This window comes from Oncorhynchus keta, chromosome 15, assembly GCF_023373465.1.
Source record: "Oncorhynchus keta strain PuntledgeMale-10-30-2019 chromosome 15, Oket_V2, whole genome shotgun sequence".
NCBI lineage: Eukaryota > Metazoa > Chordata > Actinopteri > Salmoniformes > Salmonidae > Oncorhynchus > Oncorhynchus keta.
Window position 1 is genome coordinate 5,932,712 of NC_068435.1, and position 24,973 is coordinate 5,957,684.

At 42.9% G+C, this 24,973-nt stretch overlaps 1 pseudogene; it reads right to left on the minus strand.

Moving 5' to 3' along the window:
• LOC127907536 (receptor-type tyrosine-protein phosphatase mu-like) overlaps window positions 1-24,973 on the minus strand; it is an 830,490-nt pseudogene that overhangs the window by 493,161 nt on the left and 312,356 nt on the right.

Sequence of the window (24,973 nt, forward strand, 5' to 3'; positions counted from 1 at the left end):
CATAGTATCAGTATTACCTAGTATTATGTATATATGATATATTACACAGTATCAGTATTACCTAGTATTATGACTATATGATATATTACATAGTATCAGTATTACCTAGTATTATGACTATATGATATATTACATAGTATCAGTATTACCTAGTATTGACTATATGATATATTACACAGTATCAGTATTACCTATTATTATGACTATATGATACATTACATAGTATCAGTATTACCTAGTATTATGTATATATGATACATTACATAGTATCAGTATAACCTAATATTGACTATATGATATATTACATAGTATCAGTATCACCTAGTATTATGACTATATGATATATTACATAGTATCAGTATTACCTAGTATTGACTATATGATACATTACAAGACATAGTATCAGTATTACCTAGTATTATGTATATATGATATATTACATAGTATCAGTATTACCTAGTATTATGACTATATGATACATTACATAGTATCAGTATTACCTAGTATTATGTATATATGATATATTACATAGTATCAGTATTACCTAGTATTGATATATGATACATTACAAGACATAGTATCAGTATTACCTAGTATTATGTATATATGATATATTACACAGTATCAGTATTCACCTAGTATTATGTATATATGATATATTACATAGTATCAGTATTACCTAGTATTATGACTATATGATATATTACATAGTATCAGTATTACCTAGTATTATGTATATATGATACATTACATAGTATCAGTATTACCTAGTATTATGTATATATGATATATTACAAGACGTAGTATCAGTATTACCTAGTATTATGACATTGGCCTGTCAATCCTCCTCTAAATGCCAAACCAGACAAATCCATTTTTCTCATCGTTTGCTAATGTCTTTTTAAATGCTGCGTTGTAAAAGGAGGCGATGGACCACACAGGCAGTACTAATCACATCTCAGAGCTAGCCCATATTCCACACGGTCGTATTAAGCACAAAATGAATTGCCTCTGCTCCACTAGGACCCCTCTGGACCTTGTCTGTATCCCAAACGGCACCCTATTCCCTATATAGTGCACTACTTTTTGGCTCTGGTTAAAAAGGTAGTAGACTATATAGGGAATAGGGTGGACATTTGGGAGGCAAGCTCACGATCAATGCAGCGTATGAGTATCACTCAAGAGAGAAACCCGATCACCACTCCCCTAAGCGGCGTATTGATCCGCTCGCATTTCTACATTTAAACATCTATCACGTCGTCGTCGTCGTGGTGACAAGTGTTTTCATTGATCTGCTTCTGCTACATTTGTGTGCAGTGCAGAAACTAGCACCTTTACTATGGAAATCCTTCTCATTGACATTACATTTGTAGGAATTCAGCTGCTTGATCCTGTGGTCACTAGAAAATGTACATACAGCAACCTGACCTGTGGTCTGTGTGACACAGCATTGATGATTAAAGCGAGATGGCTAGCCATGAATTAATTAATGGAAAACCATGGTGTTATTGATTGTAGCTGAGATCGTGAGCTATGGGCCTTAGACAGCAGGTCTTACCATTAGGCTGTAGATCGTGAGCTATGGGACTTAGACAGCAGGTCTTACCATTAGGCTGTAGATCGTGAGCTATGGGCCTTAGACAGCAGGTCTTACCATTAGGCTGTAGATTGTGAGCTATGGGCCTTAGACAGCAGGTCTTACCATTAGGCTGTAGATTGTGAGCTATGGGACTTTCGACAGCAGGTCTTACCATTAGGCTGTAGATCGTGAGCTATGGGCCTTAGACAGCAGGTCTTACCATTAGGCTGTAGATTGTGAGCTATGGGCCTTAGACAGCAGGTCTTACCATTAGGCTGTAGATTGTGAGCTATGGGCCTTTTGACAGCAGGTCTTACCATTAGGCTGTAGATCGTGAGCTATGGGCCTTAGACAGCAGGTCTTACCATTAGGCTGTAGATTGTGAGCTATGGGACTTTCGACAGCAGGTCTTACCATTAGGCTGTAGATCGTGAGCTATGGGCCTTAGACAGCAGGTCTTACCATTAGGCTGTAGATCGTGAGCTATGGGCCTTAGACAGCAGGTCTTACCATTAGGCTGTAGATCGTGAGCTATGGGCCTTAGACAGCAGGTCTTACCATTAGGCTGTAGATCGTGAGCTATGGGCCTTAGACAGCAGGTCTTACCATTAGGCTGTAGATTGTGAGCTATGGGCCTTAGACAGCAGGTCTTACCAAAAAAAGTGTAGAACTCCACAAGTCTGGTTCATCCTTGGGAGCAAATTCCTAACGCCTGAAGGTACCACATTCATCTGTACAAACAATAGTACACAAGTATAAACACCATGGGACCACGCAGCCGTCATACCGCTCAGGAAGGAGACGCGTTCTGTCTCCTAGAGATGATGTGAAAAGTGCAAATCAATCCCAGAACAACAGCAAAGGACCTTGTGAAGATGCTGGAGGAAACTGGTACAAAAGTATCTATATCCACAGTAAAAAAAGAGTCCTATATCGACATAACCTGAAAGGACGCTCAATAAGGAAGAAGCCACTGCTCCAAAACCGCCATAAAAAAAGCCAGACTACAGTTTGCAACTGCACATGGGAACAAAGATTGTACTTTTTGGAGAAATGTCCTCTGGTCTGATGAAAAAAAAATTGAACTGTTTGGTCATAATGATCATCGTCATGTTTGGGGATCCCAACCGTGAAGCACAGGGGTGGCAGCATCATGTTGTGGGGGTTCTTTGCTGCAGGGGGGACTGGTGCACTTCACAAAAAAAGATGGCTTCATGAGCAAGGAAAATTATGTGGATATATTGAAGCAACATCTCAAGACATCAGTCAGGAACTTAAAGCTTGGTCATAAATGGTTCTTCCAAATAGACAATGACCCCAAGCATACTTCCAAAGTTGTAGCAAAATGGCTTAAGGATAACAAAGTCAAGGTATTGGAGTGTCCATCACAAAGCCCTGACCTCAAACCTATATACAATATGTGGGCAGAACTGAAGAAGCATGTGCAAGCAAGGAGGCCTACAAACCTGACTCAGTTACACCAGCTCTGTCAGGAGGAATGGGCCAATATTAACCCAACTTATTGTTGTAACGGCGTTCTTCGTTTGTCGAAAGAGAGTCGGACCGAAATGCAGCGTGGTGGTTACTCATGTCTTAAATGTAGAAGATAGCGATACATGAAAAAACTTAATAAATACAAAAACAACAAACGGAACGTAAAACCTAGTACAGCCTATCTGGTGAAACTACACAGAGACAGGAACAATCACCCACGAAATACACATAGAAACCCAGGCTACCTAAATATGGTTCCCAATCAGAGACAACGAGAATCACCTGACTCTGATTGAGAACCGCCTCAGGCAGCCAAGCCTATACTAGACACACCCCTAATCAACCACAATCCCAATGCTTACAAAAACCCCAATACGACAACACAATAAACCCATGTCACACCCTGGCCTGAACAAATATATAACGAAAACACAAAATACAATGACCAAGGCGTGACAATTGTGGGAAGCTCGTGGAAGGCTACCCGAAATGTTTGACCCAAGTTAAATCATTTAAAGGCAACGCTACCAAATATGAATAGAGTTTATGTAAACTTCTGACCCACTGGGAACGTGAATAAATTAATAAAAGCTGAAATAAATAATTCTCTCACCTATTAGTCTGACATTTCAAATTTTTTAAATAAAGTGGTGATCCTAACTGGCCTAAGACAGGCGCATTTTTACTAGGATTAAAGGTCAGGAATTGTGAAACACTGAGTTTAAATGTATTTGGCTAAAGTGTTATGTAAACTTCCGACTTCAACTGTATGTCATGTAAATTGTTCTGGCTGTATCATTGTGAGGCGTCTAACCTCAGCACAACCCTGGGATGGTGAATGCACCAATTTGTAAGTCGCTCTGGATAAGAGCGTCTGCTAAATGACTTAAATGTAAATGTAAATGGATGGCCTTATAGAACATGAACTAAACAGAACCTAGCTCTCCCTCAACACCTAGAAACTACCTGTTTCACTACCTGTGATTGAAAAGACCCACGTGTTCAGTAGAACCGCAGGTGCTTCTACACCTGCATTGCTTGGTTCTTCTCTAGGTTTCTTCCTTGGTTCTGGTTCCTAGTCAACGTGCTTCTACACCTGCATTGCTTGCTGTTAGAGGGGTTTTAGGCTGGGTTTCTGTACAGCACTTTGAGATATCGGCTGATGTACGAAGGGCTATATAAATACATTTGATTAGTAGCATAGGACTTGCTGTGGTACATGTAGAAACACTCACTCTGCATGTTATTATACCTATTATACCTATTATAGCCTTTTATACCTATTATACCTATTATACCTATTATAGCATATTATAGCCTATTATACCTATTATACCTATTATAGCCTATTATACCTATTATACCTATTATACCTATTATAGCCTATTATACCTATTATACCTATTATACCTATTATAGCCTATTATACATATTATAGCCTATTATACCTATTATAACTATTATAGCCTATTATACCTATTATACCTATTATACCTATTATACCTATTATAGCCTATTATACCTATTATAGCCTATTATACCTATTATAGCTATTATACCTATTATACCTATTATACCTATTATAGCATATTATACCTATTATAGCATATTATACCTATTATAGCCTATTATATTATACCTATTATACCTATTATAGCTATTATAGCCTATTATACCTATTATAGCCTATTATAGCTATTATAGCCTATTATACCTATTATAGCCTATTATACCTATTATACCTATTATACCTATTATAGCTATTATACCTATTATACCTATTATACCTATTATACCTATTATACCTATTATAGCATATTATAGCCTATTATACCTATTATAGCCTATTATACATATTATACCTATTATACCTATTATACCTATTATACCTATTATAGCCTATTATACCTATTATAGCCTATTATACCTATTATAGCCTATTATAGCCTATTATAGCCTATTATACCTATTATAGCCTATTATACCTATTATAGCCTATTATACCTATTATAGCCTATTATAGCCTATTATACCTATTATAGCCTATTATACCTATTATAGCCTATTATACCTATTATAGCCTATTATACCTATTATAGCCTATTATACCTATTATAGCCTATTATACCTATTATAGCCTATTATACCTATTATAGCCTATTATACCTATTATACCTATTATACCTATTATAGCATATTATACCTATTATACCTATTATAGCCTATTATACCTATTATACCTATTATAGCCTATTATACCTATTATACCTATTATAGCCTATTATAGCCTATTATACCTATTATACCTATTATACCTATTATACCTATTATAGCCTATTATACCTATTATAGCCTATTATACCTATTATAACCTATTATTGCTGTCCCCAGTCCACCTGGCCATGCTACTGCTCCAGTTTCAACTGTTCTGCCTTACTATTATTCGACCATGCTGGTCATTTATGAACATTTGAACATCTTGGCCATGTTATGTTATAATCTCCACCCGGCACAGCCAGAAGAAGACGGGCCACCCCAAAATATGCTCTCTCTAATTCTCTCTTTCTTTCTCTCTCTCGGAGGACCTGAGCCCTAGGACCGTGGCCCAGGACTACCTGACATGATGACTCCTTGCTGTCCCCGGTCCACCTGACTGTGCTGCTGCTCCAGTTTCAACTGTTCTGCCTTGTTATTATTCGACCATGCTGGTCATTTATGAACATTTGAACATCTTGGCCATGTTCTGTTATAATCTCCACCCGGCACAGCCAGAAGAGGACTGGCCACCCCACATAGCCTGGTTCCTCTCTAGGTTTCTTCCTAGGTTTTGGCCTTTCTAGGGAGTTTTTCCTAGCCACCGTGCTTCTACACCTGCATTGCTTGCTGTTAGGGTTTTAGGCTGGGTTTCTGTACAGCACTTTGAGATATCAGCTGATGTACGAAGGGCTATATAAATCAATTTGATTTGATATTATACCTATTATACCTATTATACCTATTATACCTATTATAGCTATTATACCTATTATAGCCTATTATACCTATTATACCTATTATAGCCTATTATAGCCTATTATACCTATTATACCTATTATAGCCTATTATACCTATTATAGCCTATTATACCTATTATAGCCTATTATACCTATTATACCTATTATACCTATTATAGCCTATTATACCTATTATACCTATTATACCTATTATAGCCTATTATACCTATTATAGCCTATTATAGCTATTATAGCCTATTATACCTATTATACCTATTATACCTATTATAGCCTATTATACCTATTATAGCCTATTATAGCCTATTATACCTATTATACCTATTATAGCCTATTATACCTATTATACCTATTATAGCCTATTATACCTATTATAGCCTATTATACCTATTATACCTATTATACCTATTATAGCCTATTATACCTATTATAGCCTATTATAGCCTATTATACCTATTATAGCCTATTATACCTATTATAGCCTATTATACCTATTATAGCCTATTATACCTATTATAGCCTATTATAGCCTATTATACCTATTATAGCCTATTATACATATTATACCTATTATACCTATTATAGCCTATTATACCTATTATACCTATTATACCTATTATACCTATTATAGCCTATTATACCTATTATAGCCTATTATACCTATTATAGCCTATTATAGCCTATTATACCTATTATAGCCTATTATACCTATTATACCTATTATACCTATTATACCTATTATAGCCTATTATAGCCTATTCTATCTATTATACCTATTATACCTATTATAGCCTATTATACCTATTATAGCCTATTATACCTATTATACCTATTATACCTATTATAGCCTATTATACCTATTATACCTATTATAGCCTATTATAGCCTATTATACCTATTATAGCCTATTATACCTATTATAGCCTATTATACCTATTATAGCCTATTATACCTATTATAGCCTATTATAGCCTATTATAGCCTATTATACCTATTATAGCCTATTATACCTATTATACCTATTATACCTATTATAGCCTATTATACCTATTATAGCCTATTATACCTATTATAGCCTATTATACCTATTATAGCCTATTATACCTATTATAGCCTATTATACCTATTATACCTATTATACCTATTATAGCCTATTATACCTATTATACCTATTATAGCCTATTATAGCCTATTATACCTATTATACCTATTATAGCCTATTATACCTATTATACCTATTATACCTATTATACCTATTATAGCCTATTATACCTATTATAGCCTATTATACCTATTATAGCCTATTATACCTATTATACCTATTATAGCCTATTATACCTATTATAGCCTATTATACCTATTATAACCTATTATTGCTGTCCCCAGTCCACCTGGCCATGCTACTGCTCCAGTTTCAACTGTTCTGCCTTACTATTATTCGACCATGCTGGTCATTTATGAACATTTGAACATCTTGGCCATGTTATGTTATAATCTCCACCCGGCACAGCCAGAAGAAGACGGGCCACCCCAAAATATGCTCTCTCTAATTCTCTCTTTCTTTCTCTCTCTCGGAGGACCTGAGCCCTAGGACCGTGGCCCAGGACTACCTGACATGATGACTCCTTGCTGTCCCCGGTCCACCTGACTGTGCTGCTGCTCCAGTTTCAACTGTTCTGCCTTGTTATTATTCGACCATGCTGGTCATTTATGAACATTTGAACATCTTGGCCATGTTCTGTTATAATCTCCACCCGGCACAGCCAGAAGAGGACTGGCCACCCCACATAGCCTGGTTCCTCTCTAGGTTTCTTCCTAGGTTTTGGCCTTTCTAGGGAGTTTTTCCTAGCCACCGTGCTTCTACACCTGCATTGCTTGCTGTTAGGGGTTTTAGGCTGGGTTTCTGTACAGCACTTTGAGATATCAGCTGATGTACGAAGGGCTATATAAATCAATTTGATTTGATATTATACCTATTATAGCCTATTATACCTATTATACATATTATAGCTATTATACCTATTATAGCCTATTATAGCCTATTATACCTATTATAGCCTATTATACCTATTATACCTATTATACCTATTATACCTATTATACATATTATAGCCTATTATACCTATTATAGCCTATTATACCTATTATACCTATTATAGCCTATTATAGCCTATTCTATCTATTATACCTATTATACCTATTATACCTATTATAGCCTATTATACCTATTATAGCCTATTATACCTATTATAGCCTATTATACCTATTATACCTATTATACCTATTATAGCCTATTATACCTATTATAGCCTATTATAGCCTATTATACATATTATACCTATTATAGCCTATTATACCTATTATACCTATTATACCTATTATACCTATTATAGCCTATTATACCTATTATAGCCTATTATACCTATTATACCTATTATACCTATTATACCTATTATAGCCTATTATACCTATTATAGCCTATTATACCTATTATAGCCTATTATACCTATTATAGCCTATTATACCTATTATACCTATTATACCTATTATAGCCTATTATACATATTATACCTATTATAGCCTATTATAGCCTATTATACCTATTATACCTATTATAGCCTATTATACCTATTATAGCCTATTATACCTATTATACCTATTATAGCCTATTATACCTATTATAGCCTATTATTACCTATTATACCTATTATACCTATTATAGCCTATTATAGCCTATTCTATCTATTATACCTATTATACCTATTATAGCCTATTATACCTATTATAGCCTATTATACCTATTATACCTATTATACCTATTATAGCCTATTATACCTATTATACCTATTATACCCTATTATACCTATTATAGCCTATTATACCTATTATAGCCTATTATACCTATTATAGCCTATTATACCTATTATAGCCTATTATACATATTATAGCCTATTATAGCCTATTATACCTATTATAGCCTATTATACATATTATACCTATTATAGCCTATTATACCTATTATAGCCTATTATACCTATTATAGCCTATTATACCTATTATAACTATTATATAGCCTATTATACCTATTATAGCCTATTATACCTATTATAGCCTATTATACCTATTATAGCCTATTATACCTATTATACATATTATACCTATTATAGCCTATTATAGCCTATTATACCTATTATACCTATTATAGCATATTATACCTATTATAGCCTATTATACCTATTATAGCCTATTATACCTATTATAGCCTATTATAGCCTATTATACCTATTATACCTATTATACCTATTATAGCCTATTATACCTATTATAGCCTATTATACCTATTATACCTATTATAGCCTATTATACATATTATACCTATTATAGCCTATTATAGCCTATTATATCTATTATACCTATTATACCTATTATACCTATTATAGCCTATTATACCTATTATACCTATTATAGCCTATTATACCTATTCTACCTATTATACATATTATACCTATTATACCTATTATAGCCTATTATACCTATTATACCTATTATACCTATTATACCTATTATACCCACCAAGTCAAGTAAATCTGATCAACCAACATGCAGTTTTTATTCGCTGGAGTTTTTAAAATACGGAAAAATTGAGTAGTTGACAAACGTAAATTCAATTTTAAATAAACCTTAAAAATACTATGGTTGATTTGTGGTTGAAAAGCCGGATTAAAAAATCTATGTTGTAAACTTGTTTTCCTAATCCTGTCATGTTTTGTCTTATATTGTCTTGTCATTATGCTTTCCCTTCTGTTCGTTTCCCCTGCTGGTCTTATTAGGTTCGTTCCCTTTTTCTATCCCTCTCTCTCCCCCTCCCTCTCTCTCCTCTCTCTATGTTCCGTTCCTGCTCCCAGCTGTTCCTCATTCTCCTAACTCACTCATTTAGTCTTTTCACACCTGTCCCCTATTCTGTCCTCTGATTAGAGTCCCTATTTCTCCCCTTGTTTTCCGCTTCTGTCCTTGTCGGATCCTTGTATGATGTTCGCTGTGCTGTGTCTTGGTCTCGCCCTGTCGTGTCTTGTCTCCTTCAGATGCTGCGTGTGAGCAGGTGTCTGAGTCCGCTACGGTCGGTGCCTTCCCGAGGCAACCTACAGTTAATGGTCGAGTCTCCAGTCTGTCCTCGTCACTACGAGTGGATTTAAGTTTTTATGTTTTGTTTTCTGCTCTGATTGTCCAGGAGTAGTGCTCTTATCCTTTACTGGAATAAAGACTCTGTTTTCGCCAAGTCGCTTTTGGGTCCTCATTCATCTGCATAACAGAAGGATCCGACCAAGAATGGACCCAGCGACTACGGATTCTCGTAACACTGCCGTCGAGATCCAGGGAGCCATGCTCGGCAGACACGAGCAGGAATTGTCTGCTGCTCGTCATGCCGTTGAGACCCTGGCCGCTCAGGTTTCCGACCTCTCTGGACAGTTCCAGAGTCTTCGTCTCGTGCCACCTGCTACTTCCTGGTCTGCCGAGTCTCCGGAACCTAGGGTTAATAACCCACCTTGTTACTCCGGGCAGCCCACTGAGTGCCGCTCTTTCTCACCCAGTGTGATATTGTGTTCTCTCTCCAACCCAACACATACTCAGAGAGAGAGCTCGGGTTGCTTACGTCATATCACTCCTTACTGGCCGGGCTCGAGAGTGGGGCACAGCTATCTGGGAGGCAAGGGCTGATTGTTCTAACAATTACCTGAGCTTTAAAGAGGAGATGATACGGGTTTTTGATCGTTCAGTTTTTGGTAGGGAGGCTTCTAGGGCCCTGGCTTCCCTATGTCAAGGTGATCGATCCATAACGGATTACTCTATAGAGTTTCGCACTCTTGCTGCCTCAAGTGACTGGAACGAGCCGGCGCTGCTCGCTCGTTTTCTGGAGGGACTCCACGCAGAGGTTAAGGATGAGATACTCTCCCGGGAGGTTCCTTCCAGTGTGGACTCTTTGATTGCACTCGCCATCCGCATAGAACGACGGGTAGATCTTCGTCACCGAGCTCGTGGAAGAGAGCGCGCGTTAACGGTGTTTCCCCTCTCCGCATCGCAACCATCTCCTCCCTCCGGCTCAGAGACTGAGCCCATGCAGCTGGGAGGTATTCGCATCTCGACTAAAGAGAGGGAACGGAGGATTACCAACCGCCTGTGCCTCTATTGCGGACTTGCTGGACATTTTGTCAATTCATGTCCAGTAAAGCCAGAGCTCATCAGTAAGCGGAGGGCTACTGGTGAGCGCTACTACTCAGGTCTCTCCATCAAGATCCTGTACTACTATGTCGGTCCATCTACGCTGGACCGGTTCGGGTGCTACATGCAGTGCCTTGATAGACTCTGGGGCTGAGGGTTGTTTTATGGACGAAGCATGGGCTCGGAAACATGACATTCCTCTCAGACAGTTAGGGAAGCCTACGCCCATGTTCGCCTTAGATGGTAGTCATCTCCCCAGTATCAGATATGAGACACTACCTTTAACCCTCACAGTATCTGGTAACCACAGTGAGACTATTTCCTTTTTGATTTTTCGTTCACCTTTTACACCTGTTGTTTTGGGTCATCCCTGGCTAGTATGTCATAATCCTTCTATAAATTGGTCTAGTAATTCTATCCTATCCTGGAACGTTTCTTGTCATGTGAAGTGTTTAATGTCTGCTATCCCTCCTGTTTCTTCTGTCCCCTCTTCTCAGGAGGAACCTGGTGATTTGACAGGAGTGCCGGAGGAATATCATGATCTGCGCACGGTCTTCAGTCGGTCCAGAGCCAACTCCCTTCCTCCTCACCGGTCGTATGATTGTAGTATTGATCTCCTTCCGGGGACCACTCCTCCTCGGGGTAGACTATACTCTCTGTCGGCTCCCGAACGTAAGGCTCTCGAGGATTATTTGTCTGTGTCTCTTGACGCCGGCACCGTAGTGCCTTCTTCCTCTCCTGCCGGGGCGGGGTTTTTTTTGTTAAGAAGAAGGACGGTACTCTGCGCCCCTGCGTGGATTATCGAGGGCTGAATGACATAACGGTTAAGAATCGTTATCCGCTTCCCCTTATGTCATCAGCCTTCGAGATTCTGCAGGGAGCCAGGTTCTTTACTAAGTTGGACCTTCGTAATGCTTACCATCTCGTGCGCATCAGAGAGGGAGACGAGTGGAAAACGGCGTTTAACACTCCGTTAGGGCATTTTGAGTACCGGGTTCTGCCGTTTGGTCTCGCTAATGCTCCAGCTGTTTTTCAGGCATTAGTTAATGATGTACTGAGAGACATGCTGAACATCTTTGTTTTTGTCTACCTTGACGACATCCTGATTTTTTCACCGTCACTCGAGATTCATGTTCAGCACGTTCGACGTGTACTCCAGCGCCTTTTAGAGAATTGTCTCTACGTGAAGGCTGAGAAGTGCGCCTTTCATGTCTCCTCCGTCACTTTTCTCGGTTCTGTTATTTCCGCTGAAGGCATTCAGATGGATCCCGCTAAGGTCCAGGCTGTCAGTGATTGGCCCGTTCCAAGGTCACGTGTCGAGTTGCAGCGCTTTCTAGGTTTCGCTAATTTCTATCGGCGTTTCATTCGTAATTTCGGTCAAGTTGCTGCCCCTCTCACAGCTCTTACTTCTGTCAAGACGTGCTTTAAGTGGTCCGGTTCCGCCCAGGGAGCTTTTGATCTCCTCAAGAAGCGTTTTACGTCCGCTCCTATCCTCGTTACTCCTGACGTCACTAAACAATTCATTGTCGAGGTTGACGCTTCAGAGGTGGGCGTGGGAGCCATTCTATCCCAGCGCTTCCAGTCTGACGATAAGGTTCATCCTTGCGCTTATTTTTCTCATCGCCTGTCGCCATCGGAACGCAACTATGATGTGGGTAATCACGAACTGCTCGCCATCCGCTTAGCCCTAGGCGAATGGCGACAGTGGTTGGAGGGGGCGACCGTTCCTTTTGTCGTTTGGACTGACCATAAGAACCTTGAGTACATCCGTTCTGCCAAACGACTTAATGCACGTCAAGCTCGTTGGGCGTTGTTTTTCGCTCATTTCGAGTTTGTGATTTCTTATCGCCCGGGTAGTAAGAACACCAAGCCTGATGCCTTATCCCGTCTCTTTAGTTCTTCTGTGGCTTCTACTGATCCCGAGGGGATTCTTCCTTATGGGCGTGTTGTCGGGTTGACAGTCTGGGGAATTGAGAGACAGGTTAAGCAAGCACTCACTCACACTGCGTCGCCGCGCGCTTGTCCTAGTAACCTTCTTTTCGTTCCTGTTTCTACTCGTCTGGCTGTTCTTCAGTGGGCTCACTCTGCCAAGTTAGCTGGCCATCCCGGCGTTCGAGGTACTCTTGCTTCTATTCGCCAGCGCTTTTGGTGGCCTACTCAGGAGCGTGACACGCGCCGTTTCGTGGCTGCTTGTTCGGACTGCGCGCAGACTAAGTCAGGTAACTCTCCTCCTGCCGGTCGTCTCAGACCGCTTCCCATTCCTTCTCGACCATGGTCTCACATCGCCTTAGACTTCATTACCGGTCTGCCTTCGTCTGCGGGGAAGACTGTGATTCTTACGGTTGTCGATAGGTTCTCTAAGGCGGCACATTTCATTCCCCTCGCTAAGCTTCCTTCCGCTAAGGAGACGGCACAAATCATCATCGAGAATGTGTTCAGAATTCATGGCCTCCCGTTAGACGCCGTTTCAGACAGAGGTCCGCAATTCACGTCACAGTTTTGGAGGGAGTTCTGTCGTTTGATTGGTGCTTCCGTCAGTCTCTCTTCCGGTTTTCATCCCCAGTCTAACGGTCAAGCAGAAAGGGCCAATCAGACGATTGGTCGCATACTACGCAGCCTTTCTTTTAGAAACCCTGCGTCTTGGGCAGAACAGCTCCCTGGGCAGAATACGCTCACAACTCGCTTCCTTCGTCTGCTACCGGGCTATCTCCGTTTCAGAGTAGTCTGGGTTACCAACCTCCTCTGTTCTCGTCCCAGCTCGCCGAGTCCAGCGTTCCCTCCGCTCAGGCGTTTGTCCAACGTTGTGAGCGCACCTGGAGGAGGGTGAGGTCTGCACTTTGCCGTTACAGGGCGCAGACTGTGAGAGCCGCCAATAAACGTAGGATTAAGAGTCCTAGGTATTGTCGCGGCCAGAGAGTGTGGCTTTCCACTCGTAACCTTCCCCTTACGACAGCTTCTCGTAAGTTGACTCCGCGGTTCATTGGTCCGTTCCGTGTCTCCCAGGTCGTCAATCCTGTCGCTGTGCGACTGCTTCTTCCGCGACATCTTCGTCGCGTCCATCCTGTCTTCCATGTCTCCTGTGTCAAGCCCTTTCTTCGCACCCCCGTTCGTCTTCCCTCCCCCCGTCCTTGTCGAGGGCGCACCTATTTACAAGGTACGTAGGATCATGGACATGCGTTCTCGGGGACGTGGTCACCAGTACTTAGTGGATTGGGAGGTTACGGTCCTGAGGAGAGGAGTTGGGTTCCATCTCGGGACGTGCTGGACCGTTCGCTGATTGATGATTTCCTCCGTTGCCGCCAGGATTCCTCCTCGAGTGCGCCTGGAGGCGCTCGGTGAGTGGGGGTACTGTCATGTTTTGTCTTATATTGTCTTGTCATTATGCTTTCCCTTCTGTTCGTTTCCCCTGCTGGTCTTATTAGGTTCGTTCCTTTTTCTATCCCTCTCTCTCCCCCTCCCTCTCTCTCCTCTCTCTATGTTCCGTTCCTGCTCCCAGCTGTTCCTCATTCTCCTAACTCACTCATTTAGTCTTTTCACACCTGTCCCCTATTCTGTCCTCTGATTAGAGTCCCTATTTCTCCCCTTGTTTTCCGCTTCTGTCCTTGTCGGATCCTTGTATGATGTTCGCTGTGCTGTGTCTTGGTCTCGCCCTGTCGTGTCTTGTCTCCTTCAGATGCTGCGTGTGAGCAGGTGTCTGAGTCCGCTACGGTCGGTGCCTTCCCGAGGCAACCTACAGTTAATGGTCGAGTCTCCAGTCTGTCCTCGTCACTACGAGTGGATTTAAGTTTTTATGTTTTGTTTTCTGCTCTGATTGTCCAGGAGTAGTGCTCTTATCCTTTACTGGAATAAAGACTCTGTTTTCGCCAAGTCGCTTTTGGGTCCTCATTCATCTGCATAACAAATCCAACCAACCAGCCACTTCAAGAAGCAACGTGGTTACTTTTGACAAAGTAAATTGAACTAAATTGATCCTACCGTTTGATGCCTGGAGGACGCAATGAATACACATGTAAATCATCTACATGAAGATTACTAGTCTAGTCTCTTCCTGTACACACAGTACAACCTAAACACTTCAGCATCTTTTGGGTTTCCTGAAAAAATTCCCACACGTTGTTCAATGTTCATTAGTTCAACCAATCAAAGCACTTGAAGAGATGCTGGTTAATCCTATTGAGAGTGACCTTTACATAGGATAGGGCTCACACTTCAATCCACAGAGACGAGAGGATAGATAGGAGAGAGAGGTTATGGCTGACCAACACTTTTAAGGAAAGGGACAATAAATGAAAGATGAAAAAAAAGGCTATATGGAGCATATGGTGCCATTTGTTTTCATCTCTCTGTCTCTCTCTGTCTCTGTCTCTCTCTCTCTCTCTCTCTCTCTCTCTCTCTCTCTCTCTCTCTCTCTCTCTCTCTCTCTCTCTCTCTCTCTCTCTCTCTCTCTCTCTCTCTCTCTCTCTCTCTCTCCTTTCGTTCCCTCCATCACCACTCTCCCTTTCTAACTCTCTCTCCTCTATTCTTTCGTTCCCTCCATCACCACTCTCCCTTTCTAACTCTCTCTCTCTCTCTCTCTCTCGCTCTCTCTTCCTCCCTCTCTGGCTCTCTCTCCCTCTCTGGCTCTCTCTCCCTCTCTGGCTCTCTCCCTCTCTCGCTCTCTCCTTCTCTCTCCCTCTCTGGCTCTCTCCCTCTCTCGCTCTCTCGCTCTCTACCTCTCTCCCTTTCTAACTCTCGCTCTCTCGCTCTCTCCTTCTCTCAAAGGACAGATTTAACAGAGCCACTTCAGCAGTAGATTCTCAACAGGCTTTATGTGTGTCGACTATAGCTATAAATATTGTTCAGGAGGGATGGAGGGAGAGAAAGGAAGGTGTGTGTGTGTGCTCGCGTGCTTGCATGATAGTGCTAGTGCGTGCATGTGTGTGTGTGTGTTTTACATCCATTCATTGCCTGATGCTGTGAAAATGCCTGTTGTTGCGTGTTTCTAGCACCTTGAGAAAGATATAGTATCTCTGTCTCTGTACTATATTGATATCTGGGGGTGTCAGGAAAAGGACAAGGAGGATAGTTTGATGATGTATTTTATGTCGGCGGGCGGAGAGGAGAGGGGGTGTGTGTGTGTGTGTGTGTGTGTGTGTGTGTGTGTGTGTGTGTGTGTGTGTGTGTGTGTGTGTGTGTGTGTGTGTGTGTGTGTGTGTAGTGGGACTTACTGCACTGATGGCCCTGGAGCACCACATTTTTGATGGCCAGCAGGCCACGACGCCCCTGAGGTTACCACCTCAAACACCATCTGAGGAGGGACAAGACACATCACAGCAACACTGATAAATGTTCACACTTCTTCCAAATGTCACTCGCTCTCCCCCCCTCCCTCCCTCCCTCCCTCCCTCCCTCCCTCCCTCCCTCCCTCCCTCCCTCCCTCCCTCCCCTCCCTCCCTCCCTCCCCACCTAGACTTTCCTCCCCCTCCCCTCCCTCTCTTAGACTCCTCCCTCCCTCCCTCCCTCCCTCCCTCCCCACCTAGACTTTCCTCACCCCTCCCCTCCCTCTCTTAGACTCCTCTCTCCCCTCCCTCCCTCCCTCCCTCCCTCCCTCCCTCCCTCCCTCCCTCCCTCCCTCCCTCCCCACATAGACTTTCCTCCCCTTCCCCTCCCTCTCTTAGACTCCTTTCTCCCCTCCCTCCCTCCCTCCCTCCCCACCTAGACTCCCCTCCCCTCAACCTCCTCTCCTCTCCCCCTCCCTCCCTCCCTGCCCCCTCCCTCCCTCCCTCCCTCCCTCCCTCCCTCCCTCCCTCCCTCCCTCCCTCCCTCCCTCGACTCCACTCAACCTCCTCTCCTCTCCCCTCCCTCCCTCCCTCCCCCACTCCCTCCCTCCCCCCCTCCCTCCCTCCCTACCTCCCTCGACTCCACTCAACCTCCTCTCCTCTCCCCCCTCCCTCCCTCCCTCCCCCACTCCCTCCCTCCCTCCCCCTCCCTCCCTCCCTACCTCCCTCGACTCCACTCAACCTCCTCTCCTCTCGCCTCACCTCCCCCACTCCCTCCCTCCCTAGACTCCACTCAACCTGCTCTCCTCTCGCCTCCCCTCCCCCCACTCCCTCCCTCCCTAGACTCCACTCAACCTCCTCTCCTCTCGCCTCCCCCCACTCCCTCCCTCCCTAGACTCCCCTGGGAGTGTCACGGTGTCAGACGGATGTGATTAATACAATAAGAATCAGATGTAGTTGGGAGCCAGAGGGTCAAAAACACTTTTTGAAATGTATGATTGTAATAACAACACGGTAGCAATACCATCCCTGGGGATGAGACTAGACTACAGGGGATGACAGAGAGGGGATGAGACTAGACTACAGGGGATGACAGAGAGGGGATGAGACTAGACTACAGGGGATGACAGAGAGGGGATGAGACCAGACTACAGGGGATGACAGAGAGGGGATGAGACTACAGGGGATGACAGAGAGGGGATGAGACTAGACTACAGGGGATGACAGAGAGGGGATGAGACTAGACTACAGGGGATGACAGAGAGGGGATGAGACTAGACTACAGGGGATGACAGAGAGGGGATGAGACTAGACTACAGGGGATGACAGAGAGGGGATGAGACTAGACTACAGGGGATGACAGAGAGGGGATGAGACTAGACTATAGGGGATGACAGAGAGGGGATGAGACTAGACTACAGGGGATGACAGAGAGGGGATGAGACTAGACTACAGGGGATGACAGAGAGGGGATGAGACTAGACTACAGGGGATGACAGAGAGGGGATGAGACTAGACTACAGGGGATGACAGAGAGGGGATGAGACTAGACTACAGGGGATGACTGAGAGGGGATGAGACCAGACTACAGGGGATGACAGAGAGGGGATGAGACCAGACTATAGGGGATGACAGAGAGGGGATGAGACCAGACTATAGGGGATGACAGAGAGGGGATGAGAACAGACTACAGGTGATGACAGAGAGGGGATGAGACTAGACTACAAGTGGATGACAGACTCGGGCAGGTCCATACAGAATGTTAGCTGGGATGAGACCCAGACTGTAAGTGGATGACAGACTAGGGCAGGTCCCTACAGAATGTTAGAGTAATGTCCTGTGGTTTATAGTAGATGGTAGAGAATGTTATAGCTATGGTGAGGAGTCGGCATTGTGGGTAAAAAGGGAAATGGAATGCCAGTCCTACCCCAAAACTAGGGAGTGGTGGAGAGAGCTGTAACTGGCAGAGAGGCTGGGCCTTCGCATGTTTAACATGCCATTATACACTAACTATACGGAACATCCTCTGTGCTGTACCAACTGATATATCCAATCTAGAATCCTACATTATCCTCTCTACTGTACCAACTGATATATCCAATCTAGAATCCTACATTATCCTCTGTACTGTACCAACTGATATATACAATCTAGAATCCTACATTATCCTTCCTCTGTACCAACTGATATATCCAATCTAGAATCCTACATTATCCTCTGTACTGTACCAACTGATATATACAATCTAGAATCCTACATTATCCTTCCTCTGTACCAACTGATATATCCAATCTAGAATCCTACATTATCCTCTGTACTGTACCAACTGATATATCCAATCTAGAATCCTACATTATCCTTCCTCTGTACGAACTGATATGTCCAATCTAGAATCCTACATTATCCTCTCTACTGTACCAACTGATATATCCAATCTGGAATCCTACATTATCCTTCCTCTGTACCAACTGATATATCCAATCTAGAATCCTACATTATCCTCTCTACTGTACCAACTGATATGTCCAATCTAGAATCCTACATTATCCTCTGTACTGTACCAACTGATATATCCAATCTAGAATCCTACATTATCCTTCCTCTGTACCAACTGATATATCCAATCTAGAATCCTACATTATCCTCTGTGCTGTACCAACTGATATATCCAATCTAGAATCCTACATTATCCTCTGTACTGTACCAACTGATATATCCAATCTAGAATTCTACATTATCCTCTGTGCTGTACCAACTGATATATCCAATCTAGAATCCTACATTATCCTCTGTACTGTACCAACTGATATATCCAATCTAGAATCCTACATTATCCTCTGTACTGTACCAACTGATGGGTATATCATTCCTTTTCCAGTACTGACAGAGAGACTAGCTACAGTACGCACACAGGAATTTACAGTCTGGCACATGCAGACAGACAGGCAAGCAGGCAAGCAGGCAGGCAGGCAGACAGACAAACAGACAGACAGACAGACAGAATGCCTTTAGATAAGAATCTCTCGCTCTCTCTTTGTCTCCCCCTTTCTGTCCCTCACTCCCTCCTATCTCATTGTCTCCCTCTTTCTGTCTCTCTCTCTCCCTCCTCTCTCTTTGTCTCCCCCTTTCTGTCTCTCTCGCTCCCTCCTCTCTCTTTGTCTCCCCCTTTCTGTCTCTCTCTCTCCCTCCTCTCTCTTTGTCTCCCCCTTTCTGTCTCTCTCTCTCCCTCCTCTCTCTTTGTCTCCCCCTTTCTGTCTCTCTCTCTCTCTCCCTCCTCTCTCTTTTTCTCCCCCTTTCTGTCTCTCTCTCTCCCTCCTCTCTCTTTGTCTCCCTCTTTCTGTCTCTCTCTCCCGCCTCTCTCTTTGTCTCCCCCTTTCTGTCTCTCTCTCTCCCTCCTCTCTCTTTGTCTCTCTCTCCCTTTCACTCTGAATGTCCTTGAGTGGCCCAGCCAGAGCCCAGACTTGAACCCGATCTAACATCTCTGGAGAGACCTGAAAATAGCTGTGCAGCGACGCTCCCCATCCAACCTGACAGAGCTTGAGAGGATCTGCAGAGAGGAATGGGAGAAACACCCCAAATACAGGTGTGCCACGCTTGTAGCGTCATACCCAAGAAGACTTGAGGCTGTAATCGCTGCCAAAGGTGCTTCAACAAAGTACTGAGTAAAGGGTCTGAATACTTACATAAATGTGATATTTCAGTTTTAAATGTGTAATACATTTGCAAAAAATTCTAAAAACCTGTTTTTCGTTTATCATTAAGGGGTATTTATTGTGTGTAGATTAATGAGGGTTAAACACACTTTTAGAGTAACGTCACAACCTCTGGAACAAGTTGAGGGATCTGAATACTTCTCGAAAGCTGCGTATCTCTCTCTCCCCATATACAGTGGGGAGAACAAGAATTTGACACACTGCCGATGTTGCAGGTTTTCCTACTTACAAAGCATGTAGAGGATACGGGGAGAGAGAGGAGAGATATATATATACGGGGGGAGAACAAGTATTTGACACACTGCCGATTTTGCAGGTTTTCCTACTTACAAAACAGGTCTGTAATTTTTATCATAGGTACACTTCAACTGTGAGAGACGGAATCTAAAACAAAAATGCAGAAAATCACATTGTATGATTTTTAAGTAATTAATTTGCATTTTATTGCATGACATAAGTATTTGATCACCTACCAACCAGTAAGAATTCCACCTCTCACAGACCTGTTGGTTTTCTTTAAGAAGCCTCCTGTTCTCCACTCATTACCTGTATTAACTACACCTGTTGGAACTCGTTACCTGTATAAAAGACACCTGTCCACACACTCAATCAAACAGACTCCAACCTCTCCACAATGGCCAAGACCAGAGAGCTGTGTAAGGACATCAGGGGTAAAATTGTAGACCTGCACAAGGCTGGGATGGGCTACAGGACAATAGGCAAGCAGCTTGGGGAGAAGGCAACAACTGTTGGCGCAATTATTAGAAAATGGAAGAAGTTCAAGATGACGGTCAATCACCCTCGGTCTGGGGCTCTCACCCTGTGGGGCATCAATGATCATGAGGAAGGTGAGGGATCAGCCCAGAACTACACGACAGGACCTGGTCAATGACCTGAATAGAGCTGGGACCACAGTCTCAAAGAAAACCATTAGTAACACACTACGCCGTCATGGATTTAAATCCTGCAGTGCACGCAAGGTCCCCCTGCTCAAGCCAGCGCATGTCCAGGCCCATCTGAAGTTTGCCAATGACCATCTGGATGATCCAGAGGAGGAATGGGAGAAGGTCATGTGGTCTGATGAGACAAAAATAGAGCTTTTTGGTCTCAACTCCACTCACCGTGTTTGGAGGAAGAAGAAGGATGAGTACAACCCCAAGAACACCATCCCAACCGTGAAGCATGGAAACATCATTGTTTGGGGACGCTTTTCTGCAAAGGGGACAGGACGACTGTACCGTATTGAAGGGAGGATGGATGGGGCCATGTATAGCGACATCTTGGCCAACAACCTCCTCAGTAAGAGCATTGAAGATGGGTCGTGGCTGGGTCTTCCAGGATAACAACGACCCGAAACACACAGCCAGGGCAACTAAGGAGTGGCTCCGTAAGAAGCATCTCATCTCCACCGTATATTTCTCTCTTTCTCCTTGCATATCTCTCTCCCTCCTTCCCTCTCTTTACTAATTATATATATATTTTTTGAGATATTCCATAGCGAAAGGCAGAGGCTAACAATTATGGCCTCATTACACTCCTATCAAAATAAATTAAAAGGCCAAGGCAGTCTGTACCATTGCTGGCAGAAGAACCTAACCAAGCCCCCCTCTCTCTCCCCATTCCTTTTTCTCTCTCTAATTGAAATCTTTTGTTTGTGCTACTGACATCAGTCAGCGCTGTCTTATTGCTTTGATATAATTCATTTGAACATCAATGATAGTGCAGGGGATAATTGTCTCTGACCCATCATTAAGAGAGGAGAAGAGGGGAGATGAAAGGAGATGAGAGGAGATGAGGGGAGGGGAGAGGAGATGAGAGGAGAGGAGATGAGAGGAGATATGAGGAGAGATGAGAGGATATGAGGGGAGAAGAAAGGAGATGAGGAGAGACGAAAGGAGATGAGAGGAGATGAGGGGAGATGAAAGGAGATGAGGGGAGGTGAAAGGAGATGAGGGGAGATGAAAGGAGATGAGGGGAGATGAAAGGAGATGAGGGGAGATGAAAGGCGATGAGGGGAGATGAAAGGAGATGAGGGGAGATGAAAGGAGATGAGGGGAGATGAAAGGAGATGAGGGGAGATGAAAGGAGATGAGGGGAGATGAAAGGAGATGAGGGGAGGTGAAAGGAGATGAGGGGAGATGAAAGGAGATGAGGGGAGGTGAAAGGAGATGAGAGGAGATGAGGGGAGATGAAAGGAGATGAGGGGAGGTGAAAGGAGATGAGGGGAGATGAAAGGAGATGAGGGGAGATGAAAGGAGATGAGGGGAGATGAAAGGAGATGAGGAGATGAAAGGAGATGAGGGGAGGTGAAAGGAGATGAGGGGAGATGAAAGGAGATGAGGGGAGGTGAAAGGAGAGGAGAGGAGATGAGGAGAGATGAGAGGAGATGTGGGGAGATGAAAGGAGAGGAGATGAAAGGAGATGAGGGGAGATGAAAGGAGATGAGGGGAGATGAAAGGAGATGAGGGAGATGAAAGGAGATGAGGGTAGATGAAAGGAGAGGAGATGAAAGGAGATGAGGGGAGTCTCAAACACTTGATGTCACAGAGAGAAGTTCAACACACCTAATTAATCAGAGTGACAGACAGGGGGGGGTAAATAATCTGGAAATCTGTAAATAACTGAGTAGTACATGTTTTATACAGGACTGATTTAAATAGCACTGTCTGTAGCCACTGGCTTATTGTTTTGAAATAACCTATAAACAAAGGAAGTTGGTGACTTTCTATAATTGTAATGTATGTATTCTATACATTGTACAGTACATAAGACATTTTAGCAGAACATCCCATGTATATTCAACTGGGAACAATGCATTTCCTCTCACTCCCCAGTTTATAGTCAAACTACATTTTTACAACCCAGTTTATAGCAAATCCACGGAGCCATTCGCTTTGGTTTTGATTGTTATACAATGAAACAGGGGCCAAATTGTGTGTGTTTGTGTGTGTTTGTGTGTGTTTGTGTGTGTTGTGTGTGTTGTGTGTGTTTGTGTGTGTTGTGTGTGTTTGTGTGTGTTTGTGTGTGTTGTGTGTGTTTGTTTGTGTGTGTTGTGTGTGTTTGTGTGTGTTGTGTGTGTTGTGTGTGTGTTTGTGTGTGTTGTGTGTGTGTTTGTGTGTGTTGTGTGTGTTTGTGTGTGTTGTGTGTGTTTGTGTGTGTTGTGTGTGTGTTGTGTGTGTTGTGTGTGTTGTGTGTGTTGTGTGTCTTGTGTGTGTTGTGTGTGTTTGTGTGTGTTTGTGTGTGTTGTGTGTGTTGTATGTGTTGTGTGTGTTTGTGTGTGTTTGTGTGTGTGTTGTGTGTGTTGTGTGTGTTGTGTGTGTTGTGTGTGTTGTGTGTGTTTGAGTGTGTTGTGTGTGTTTGTGTGTGTTGTGTGTGTTGTGTGTGTTTGTGTGTGTTGTGTGTGTTGTGTGTGTTGTGTGTGTTTTGTGTGTTGTGTGTGTTTGTGTGTGTTGTGTGTGTTTGTGTGTGTTGTGTGTGTTTGTGTGTGTTTGTGTGTGTGTGTGTTGTGTGTGTTGTGCGTTGTGTGTGTGTTGTGTGTGTTGTGTGTGTTGTGTGTGTCTGTGTGTGTTGTGTGTGTCTGTGTGTGTTGTGTGTGTTTGTGTGTGTTTGTGTGTGTTGTGTGTGTTGTGTGTGTTTGTGTGTGTTGTGTGTTTGTGTGTGTTGTGTGTTTGTGTGTGTTGTGTGTTGTGTGTGTGTTGTGTGTGTTGTGTGTTGTGTGTGTGTTGTGTGTGTTGTGTGTGTTATGTGTGTTGTGTGTTTGTGTGTGTGTTGTGTGTGTTTGTGTGTGTGTTGTGTGTGTTTGTGTGTGTGTTGTGTGTGTTGTGTGTGTTGTGTGTGTTGTGTGTTGTGTGTGTTGTGTGTGTGTTGTGTGTTGTGTGTGTGTTATGTGTGTTTGTGTGTGTGTTGTGTGTGTTTGTGTGTGTGTTGTGTGTGTTGTGTGTGTTGTGTGTGTTTGTGTGTGTTGTGTGTGTTTGTGTGTGTTGTGTGTGTTGTGTGTGTTTGTGTGTGTTGTGTGTGTTTGTGTGTGTTGTGTGTTGTGTGTGTTGTGTGTGTTGTATGTGTTGTGTGTGTTGTGTGTGTGTGTTGTGTGTTGTGTGTGTTGTGTGTGTTGTGTGTGTTGTGTGTGTTGTGTGTGTTGTGTGTGTTGTGTGTGTTGTATGTGTTGTGTGTGTTGTGTGTGTTTGTGTGTGTTTGTGTGTGTTGTGTGTTGTGTGTGTTTGTGTGTGTTTGTGTGTGTTGTGTGTGTTGTGTGTGTGGTGTGTGTGTGTTGTGTGTGTTGTGTGTGCTTGTGTGTGTTGTGTGTGTTTGTGTGTGTTGTGTGTGTTTGTGTGTGTTGTGTATGTTGTGTGTGTTGTGTGTGTTTGTGTGTGCTTGTGTGTGCTTGTGTGTGTTGTGTGTGTTTGTGTGTGTTGTGTGTGTTTGTGTGTGTTTGTGTGTGTTGTGTGTTGTGTGTGTGTTGTGTGTGTTGTGTGTGTTGTGTGTGTGTTGTGTGTGTGTTTGTGTGTGTTGTGTGTGTTGTGTGTGTGTTGTGTGTGTTGTGTGTGTGTTGTGTGTGTTGTGTGTGTGTTGTGTGTGTGTTGTGTGTGTTGTGTGTGTGGTGTGTGTGTTGTGTGTGTTGTGTGTGTGTTGTGTCACTCCCTTCTAAAGCGGCCTGTGATAGAGGATAACGGTTTCAGAGAGTCTTATCTTTCAGGAAATGGG